Raw genomic sequence first — 9578 nt, forward strand, 5'->3', positions numbered from 1 at the left:
AGACATTTTGCCCGTTTCTCCCTTGGGCATAGAGTCAGCTAACAGCTTCCACAAACTCAACACAGCCAGATTTTAACAGAGGGATCGCAAGAGTGGTCTTCTGTCTGTTGCTGCATTCACAACTCTCGAACATTGTCTCTATTTTGGAGATCCAATTTATAACTTCCACCGGCATCGGGCTTTCGGATAGACATGATGGCTTGGATGCCATGAAATCCTTGTACTTACACCCACGCCCATCATTTCCTCCATCCTGGTTGACTTGCCTAACAATCGGTGGGTTGGCTTGACCAACAGTCCTATTGAAGTTTCCTCCTTCCGAATACCCTTCATTCAATTCGGGCTGTTCAATTGGCATTGAAGGTTCTTCGCGATTCTGCTGGACCAAACACCTAGTTTCTTCCATTTGACGATCTAACATCATTTGGATCATCACTTGTACCCTAGCAATTGTCATTGGCTCAGGTGCTGCTGCTACAACAGGTACTCGCTCAATCATAGGTGGTTGATTCCTGTTTTCATCCGTGTTTCCAACGACACTTCTGGTTCTTACCATTTTGATCTACACACTGAATAAGGTGAAATTAGATCATCAATCATGATTGATAATTAAATCATCCTTATCACTCCGAAACATTTACATGCTAGTTCTAATACCGTAATCCTACGCTTAGAATCCTAAACACATAAGGTTTCCAAATCCGGTTGGCAACAAACCATATGGAACGTTATCTATCACCTCTATGAAACATACAGGCCAAGACACTAAAATCCCCAATCTTTATCACTCCATTAGTGTCAAGAAGTATGTTTCCAGCCATCACAGTGGATTTGACCATGGCGAAGCAAGTAGACCAATGCCTTAAGAGTCTTCTTGAGGATAATAGAAATAACAGACTCTTCAAATCCATTTGGATATGTTGTTCTCAACAGATGTAGACAAGAACCTTCAGCCATGAATTGCATAACCACCCAAAGGTTTTGGTTCACAACAAGTGAACAAAATGCCCTTATCACATTTGGGTGATCTATCAAACTCATTGTTTGGGCTTCAATTTGAATATCATCTAGATTGTTATTGATGCAATCGAGATCCAAGATCTTAACGACGATGACGTCATTGGTAGGGAGATAGATCGCTCTGTATACAGTGGAGCTGTAACTGTAACCTAATTCTTCTAAATGCTTGTAATCATTTGGATTAGTGGTGTATCTCTTCTGACTACCTCCCATCCCTCCAATAAACAAAAACAAGATTTAGGAAACGGTGATATGAGAAGGATTTTCTAGAATGGAATAGAGAATGAGGACCAAATCTTTGACACCTCGGTTGGTGTGAGAAGTCGGAAGTCGGAAGTCCAAGAAAAGCTTCGGCCAAGTTGGATTTGAAGAGGATGCTCGAAGGTGGTCCGTCAATGATATGATCAGATGAGCCAAGTAGGCGTGATGATAACCCAAGCTTGCAAGATGACGTACCAAGGACGAGAAGGATGCTTACATGAAGAGAATGGATTGTGTGGGATTGAGGCAACACATGTTGAGGAAGTGAATTGATCCATCAGATGCACCAAAAAGATTGGATGAATAGAAGTTTAGAGGATGGTGCACTAAGGTTTTGTGATGATCACTAGATAATAAGAAGAGCAAGCCCACGAGAGTGTTGGTGCACAAACAAAGAAGATGTTTTAATGGGTTTTGGCAATGAGTTGAACATGAGAGCATGAGATTGCTCCAAGATATTGTGAGGAAGCAGATGGTAAAAGAAGGAAATGAGGGTTGCGTAATGAAGGAATCATGTAAGAGTAGGAATTTACGCCAAGGCTTGATTACGAGAAGGAAGATACACCAAGGGTTTGATCCAGGATCTGATGCGCCAAAAAAATATGTTGCACTAATTGTTTCAAAGGGAGGAAGTTGCGCCAAGGACAATTGAAGAGTAGAAGTTGTGCCAACTAGGTTTCGGGATGAAAAAAATGCCAATGAAGGAGTGTTCGATGCGCTAAAGGAAAGGTAGAAGATGCTCCAAGACTTGATCTCGGTTTTTTTAGTGAGGCACAAGGTAGGATGGCGCAAGTAGGCTTGATGAGCCAAGGGTGATGTCCCCAAAAAAATGTGGCACAAGATGTATTGGCACAATATGTAGTTATTGCTCCAAGGAATATCAAGTTGTTGAACCACATTATTTTCCAAGTTGTTCATCCATGAAGATATCCCAACTCATGATGCCCTAAGCAAAGACGTGATGTTCCAATAATGTTGTGCCAAACAAACAGAAAGAATACTAATGTTGCGCCAAAAAATATGCCTTTTTTATGCTCCAACCATAAGGAGAGAGGAAAAAATTAAAAACATGGTACACTTATATGGCGTTGTCGGCTAGGAGTGTTCTTATTGATGTTTCGCCAAAAACAAAAGTCGATGTTGGTTATGGATCAGAATGGATGTGATCGGAATTGAGTTGGCGCAAGTAGGATTGGAAGTTGCTCATGATGGGAGGCTTTTGTAGATTACGGCTAGGGTTAGGAGGCTTGAGTGTAGAGCGAGATAAGGGTTTATGGTGCAAGATAGGATGGAGCAAGAGGATATGGTGCAAGAAGAATCTTAGGGTGTCTATGTTGCACCAAGAGGTGATGATCACATGGTTATGAGTTGCTACAAAAAGGCAATGGATGTGGCACCAAAGTGATTTTTCTTTCGATCATGCACCAAGAGAAGCTAAGTCATGAAGTTGAGCCATAAGGTTAGTTCACGAGAGAGTAGTTCGCTAAAGCATGTGATGTTGCTTTATATGTGATGTTACGATCGAAGGTATATGGCGCACAAAGTGTTGTAGTGCAAGTAGGGAAATTGACATAAGAAAAGTTTGATGGCACAAGAGAGGAATGTTGCTCCAAGAAGGAAGGTGCGCCAAAGGGGTTTCGAGGTGGAAGTTGGATCGAGACCGAAGGACAGTTAGGCGAGAAAGGTATGGCACAAGAGGTAGGAAGTGTTGATGACACAAAAAGGGTTCTGCAAGGGGGAGATGCACCAAGTAACCTGTGAAGATAAGAGTGATGCACCATGAAAGGAGTTGGTCCAAGAGTTTGTTGCGCCAAGATCTTCTTGTGAAGGAGAAGTTGTGGCGCCAAGAGGAGTTGTGTACGAAGTGATGTTGCTCCAACAACAATAAAAAAAATCTCGATTTTATTCCAACAAGAGAAGTCTCATCATTGCTCTAAGCAACAAGTTGAACTGAAGTTGCTCCAAGTGAGTATGAGAGTAAGACATAGTGAGAGAGTGAGAAAGCAAGAATGAGATATAGAACTGAGGTATTTATTGGTGAAGGTTACTAGGGTTTCTCAATGGGCCAAGGTAGGGCTTGCATGGGCCAACTTGTGGGCTTAGAAGACTTGGATGACACTCAAGTATAAATAAGAGAATGTTAACTTGAGTTGCGAGCAAGAGAATGATGACTTGAGAACCAAGAAAGAAAAGGTGGCGCATGCATGGATCTTGTGTTAAGAGACATGCATGGCACCAAAGGAATGTTCATAACCTACTCGAGACGTGAATGGTCTACTTGAAACGTGCATGGCCTATTAAAAATGTGCATGGCACTTTATTATGCTCTATATGGACTTGATGATCCACATGGACGTGATGCACCAAGTGGCTGAATATGCTGCAAGTGGATGAAGATGCTCCAAGATAGTCCTAGTGACTTCAAGTTGATCCAAGGTAGTGGAGATGATCCATGTGCATGCCATTGATACAAGTTGGTGAAGATGATCCAAGTGCATGTAGTTGCTCCAATTTGGATGAAGATGGTCCAAGATCCTTCAAGTTGGTGAAGTTTCTCCAAATTACTTCTAGTTGATGCAAGTTAATGAAGTTCCTCCAAGAGAATCTAAGATGCTCCAAGTTGAATGCGGTTGCTCCAAATTTGGTCCATGTACTTGAAGTTGTTCCATGTTGGTCCAAGTGCATGAAGTTTCTCCAAGACGCTTCCAGGTTGTCCAAGATGGTTCACAAATGTCCTGTAACGCTTTTGATATTTTCCTTCTTCACTATATAAAAGAATGATTCATGAACCAAAACAAGCACATAGGGTTTTCTTGAAGAGGATGGTCCACTTGTCATATGATATTCCACTTAGCTGAGGATGTTCCATGCTCAAGTAAGTGATATTCTCTATCTAACTTAGTTGCTTTACCTAGATTCTAAGACATGAGTTAAATAGAAAGTATGAAAGTGAAAACACTAAATAATCTAACTTTTATGGTGATGTGTATGCATGTGGATAAAGAATCTGAGAAGGAAACGGTAAAATGTGGTGAAGTGTGTGCATGTGGAAGAAATAATCTTAAGGAAACATTAAAACATAGAAGGATGACTGATTTAGAAGCATTATATTATCTTGCTATCACTTACAAATTTATCAGGCAACTAAATTATGTGTATGATCCTTCACTTTGCATTCTAAAGAATTTCCTTTGTTGATTATTAATTTTGAACTCATTAACATCACACAGAATAACCCGATTTATACTCACCAATTATGTCTCACTGCAATGCATAAGCCTAGTTGCTTCCCAAACCCTAAATACTGACAATCCTCATAAACGTTCACCACTTATTTTGAATAACATTCATTTTTGGAATTCCTACCACCTATACCCTTTTATTTACATCTTTCATTTCAAAAGGTATCACCAAATTCCAAGTGGCACGACTTTAAAAGAAAAATACTATATATATATATATATATATATATATATATATATATATATATATAACAATTGACCTAAGAATATAACTACATTTTTTTTGATTTATTTATTTTATTTATCTTTTCTCATAACTCTAACTTTGACAAAGTAAACAAACAAATAATTTCTAGCTTTATTTCTACTTTTACTTTAGTTTCTGACTTTCTAAGAAATTCATTGGAGTGCTCGGAATCATTTTGGTCACTGATGGAGTCCATGACTTTCTATGAAACCCTTTTAAACATATTTCTTCCCATCCAATCAAGCTTTTACAATTTGGTGGATAGATATAAATATCCCCGGGGGGAATACTCATGGAGTCTAAAAGGTCACAGACTGACTCCACTCCTGAACTATAACTTATTGAATATATAAGTACACTCAAAATGAAGAAATTAAACAGATAAACTTGGAACTTGAATCACTTTGTTTTAATGAAGAAGCTTTTTATTAGGTATAGATATTCACAAAGCAAAACTTTTTATGTTCCTCAAACTTCACAAGTTCGCGTTTTTGTCTCATGAGTTCACTAGGACAGGGAAGCCACATATATACAATAACACATTGTCTTAACCAAACGTTAGAGTTTGCGACACATTATCCCGCATAACATTAGTACCTAATGTATGTTACAACTCTAAGTAGAGTATAACAATAAAGCTTGTTAATGGCCACTAAAGTACCAATATTAGTTTTGTACTGAAACAAACTGAAGAACCACAAAATTTGGTATTTTGAAAAATCGTTAAAGTGTGGAGCAACTATCATTCTTCATTTGCATAGTTGTGATAACAACTTGCATTTTTCTAACAAAAGTAAAAAATAAAATATTTTTGGTATTTTTTTTGTTTAAAGTAAGGACAAAAACAGAAAATAAAATCTTTTTGTATTTTTCTCTTTTGCAAATTAAAAAATGAAAATAAAATCTTTTTGCTATTTTCTTTTGGAAAAAAATAAAGCAAAAATAAAATATTGTTGGAGTTTTAAAAAAAAGTTTAAAAAATAGAAAACAAAAAAAACTTCAAATGCCTAGAGAATCTGGATTAAGCATGCCAAGTCGTCATAGAAAGTGTAAGAACTTGGATTGATCTAGAGCTTTTGTGAACACAGCTACAGTGTCTTCATCTGTAGGAACAAAATGAAGCTCAATATCACCTTTCTGAATATTGTCTTTTAAAAATTGATAGATGATATCAATGTGTTTGGTCATTGAGTGGTTGACTGGATTGTAAGAGATTGAAATTGCAGTCTTAGAGTCATAGTATATGAGGATATGTTGCATTTTGAATCCATAATCTCTCAGTTGTGTTTGCATCCAGATCACTTGAGCACAACTACTGGCGATGACAACATATTGTACTTCAAAAGTAGAGGTTGAAACACATGTTTGCTTCTTTGAAGTTCACCTAGCCAATCTGCCTCCTAAGAATTGACAGCTACCAGAAGTGCTCTTGCATCCTCCATAATCTGAGTCAGTAAAGCGTTGGAGATAAAAGTTTCCTTTAGCAGGATAAATAGACCCAGAGAAGCAGCTCCTTTAAGATATTTAAAATTTTGTTTTTACTGCCATGACGTGTGATTCCTTGGGATTGGCTTGAAAGCGTGCACCCAGATATGTTGAAAACAAGATGTCTGGTCGACTAGCTATAAGATACAGTAATGAGCCAATCATTCCTCTGTAGTGCTTCTAATCTACAAGTTCCCCATCAAGGTCGAAATCAAGTTTGTAGGATGTAGACATTGGAGTTTTTGCAGTTGACGCGTTCTCCATGGAGTATCACTTCAACTGGTTTTTGATATACTTTTCTTGACCAAAGAATATTCCTTTAGGAGATTGACGGACTTGTAGACCTAGGAAGTAGATGAGCTCAACCATCATTCTCATTATTAATTTGCTTTTCAACAACTCAACAAACTCATCACTAAGGTCCTTGCTAGTTGAACCGAATATGATGTCGTAGATGTATATTTGCACAACGACCAGATGGTTGTTGTGGATTTTCCTAAAGAGAGTTGGATCGATAGAACCTCTTTGAAATTTTGAATCTTCCAAAATTTTGGACAATGTTGTATACCATGCTCATGGAATTTGCTTCAATCCATAGACAGCCTTTTGAAGCTTAAAGCAATAATTGGGGAACATTGGATCTTTGAATCCAGGAGGTTCTTGAATGTATACATCCTTATCAATTTTTCCATTCAAGAATGCAAACTACACATCCATTTGCTAAACCTTAAAGTTCTTGTGTGCAGCAAATGTCACACCCCAAAACCAAGAACGGCGGAAACGTTCTCGGGCGGAGGACGTCATGTACAGTATCACAACAGTGTAAAGTAGTAAACAAGCAACAACATCATCCATTGCATTAATAAATATATTTTAAAACAAGTGTGTTCTTTCATAGAATAAGACATGAAAATAAGTAATCAAAATAAAAGACGAGTCTTGACCGCTCTGTCTTCTCAAAACCTGGTCGTCGTACTTGTCTACTGGTGACCTGAGATACAAGTTATTTTGAAAGCGTAGATCAGCATTTAAGTTGGTGAATTCATTAGTATTTTAGTGTCATTGCTTTGTAAAACTATAAAGAAAAGACTAGTAAAAGTTCGGTGAATAAGTGTGTATAAGTATGAAACCCTAGAAAATCCTATATTTCCTATTAGTATAAAAAGTAGTCTTCTACCAAGACCCGATTGTTTTGAAAGTTTGCCTCTCTGTAAGAATGAAGGTTTTTCCTAAGTAGAACTATTATTATCAAAATATAGCCTTATATTACCCTTTTATGTGAGAAGATCACAATTTGAAAATAACGGGAAAATGTATATGTGTACTACAATATTCTATGTATTAATCACTGAAGTAATAACTACCTTAAAACCAATGGTTTAAGGCAAAATGTGATATGATTGTTACCATACTATCTGACTAAAACACGAAGATGAAAGACGTCGGAAGAAATGACATTTGGCACCTATAGACTTGCAAGTCCCACTGTAGCGAACAACAAAGGTGTAGGATAGTCAATCCATTATAGACCTATATGAAAAGTAACTCTCTCCCTCTAGGAGAATCTGGTTACAAAATGTGACATAACGAAATAGTCGATATGTCATGAATTAGTATCTTACATTATGTTATCTCTGAATCTTGTTATAGTAATAGTATTCTATGTATAGTATTCAATGTCTAGTATTCTCTGTTATAGTATTCTCTATTATAGTATTCTTTGTCTAGTGTTCTCTGTTATAGTATTCTCTGTCTAGTATTCTCTGTTCTAGTATTCTCTGTTATAGTATTCTCTGTTATAGTATTCTCAGACTAGTATTCTCTGTCTAGTATTCTCTGTTCTAGTATTCTCTTTTATAGTATTCTTTGTCTAGTATTCTCTGCTATAGTATGTAATAGTATCTTTGTATAGACTCATGAATGAACTGAGTCTTGTGTGATTCCTTGTACTAGGAATAGTAAGTAGTATCTCCTAACTATACCTATTATAGTTACTAGTAATGTACGTGTATAACCGAAAGTATGCCTTTGCTACCCAAAGGTACTGAATTGACTGATAGAACTTTGATGTCTATATATGTATACATAATATATAACTAATATTTAGACGACATTTGGACAAATAATGTCGTCTAAATAACCGATACCCTAAGGCCACATCCAAACAAGGAAAAGGAATTAAAGCGAGCTAGCAGTCCTAAGTCCTTTAAACATTACTTACATAACTATACATATAAAGGCATGCATTTGACAATATAAAAGTATTAAACGAAGTTTTGTAAAACATTTGAAAAGTTTAATAATAAGAATTGATGACTTGGTGTCAATTTATAAAACGATTTGAAAGCAGTTTGTTGACATAAACAGTTTAAAGTATAAGAAATCCTTTGTTTGAAACATAGTTTGAAATACATTAAAACCTTTGTGTGAAACACAGTTGTAACAGAGTTTGAAAGGAAAGATACAGTATGTAAGACAGATTGATAAAGAGTTTAACATGTAAAAACGTTTGAGAAAGTCATTTAGAAGTAGTATACTGAGTAAAACAGCTAGAAGTGTAGTAAATCCATTTTGTATGCTAGTTATTAATCACATGTGATTTGTATAATAACTAGTAAGATTCAACTTGTATTCCCCCCCCCCTAAAAGCATTTAAATCATTTAAAATATATGTTTAGGGGTTTGAACTCACCTGTAGTGAGTGGATCGTATGGAAGTGTCGGACAAGGTGCTATGTGTCAAGTGAAGACTTGACCACACACAATGATCCTAAATACATATAATAACACATATATGTATCCAATTAGTCATTTAACAACTAATTAACTAAGTTAAGACATCCTAGGACATGAAAACACTTTGATAATGGTGCTAAAGGTACCCAAGGGATGCATCTAAAGGTTGCATGGCATGACATTGGAGTTTATGGCCCAAGGACCACTCCTTATGGAGTTTACGGCCTAAGGTTATTTACCCATGTGTTTACTACCATAAACTCATGTTACTAAGTGCCATTTGGTGTATTGAGGTCTTATAAGTCATAAAGAAGCGTCCTTACTTCAAGTCTAAGCCTTAGGAAGTCATGGTGGCACAATCTCACTCCTTTATAGAGTTCACGGCCTATGGACCATTCCACGTGGGTTTACGGTCGTAAACTCTATTTATTCATTGTCTTTTTGATGCTTAAGGTCCTAAACACTTCAAGGATGTAATCTAGACTAGTGTCCAAGGGTAAGGGAGGGACTAGGTTTCAATTTGCCCCATCTATTAGGGTTTATGGCCCAAAAACGTGCCTTGGCCGTAAAAACCTTTGATCTTGTGTT

General features: G+C 36.9%; 1 pseudogene; it reads right to left on the reverse strand.

Moving 5' to 3' along the window:
* Positions 1 to 798: 798 nt before the first annotated feature.
* LOC145064560 (serine/threonine-protein kinase BLUS1 pseudogene) lies at positions 799 to 1233 on the reverse strand (annotated as a pseudogene).
* Between the last annotated feature and the right edge of the window lie 8345 nt (positions 1234 to 9578).

This window comes from Lactuca serriola, chromosome 7 (genome assembly GCF_051521515.1).
Source record: "Lactuca serriola cultivar US96UC23 chromosome 7, Lser_US96UC23_V15, whole genome shotgun sequence".
Classification (NCBI taxonomy): domain Eukaryota; kingdom Viridiplantae; phylum Streptophyta; class Magnoliopsida; order Asterales; family Asteraceae; genus Lactuca; species Lactuca serriola.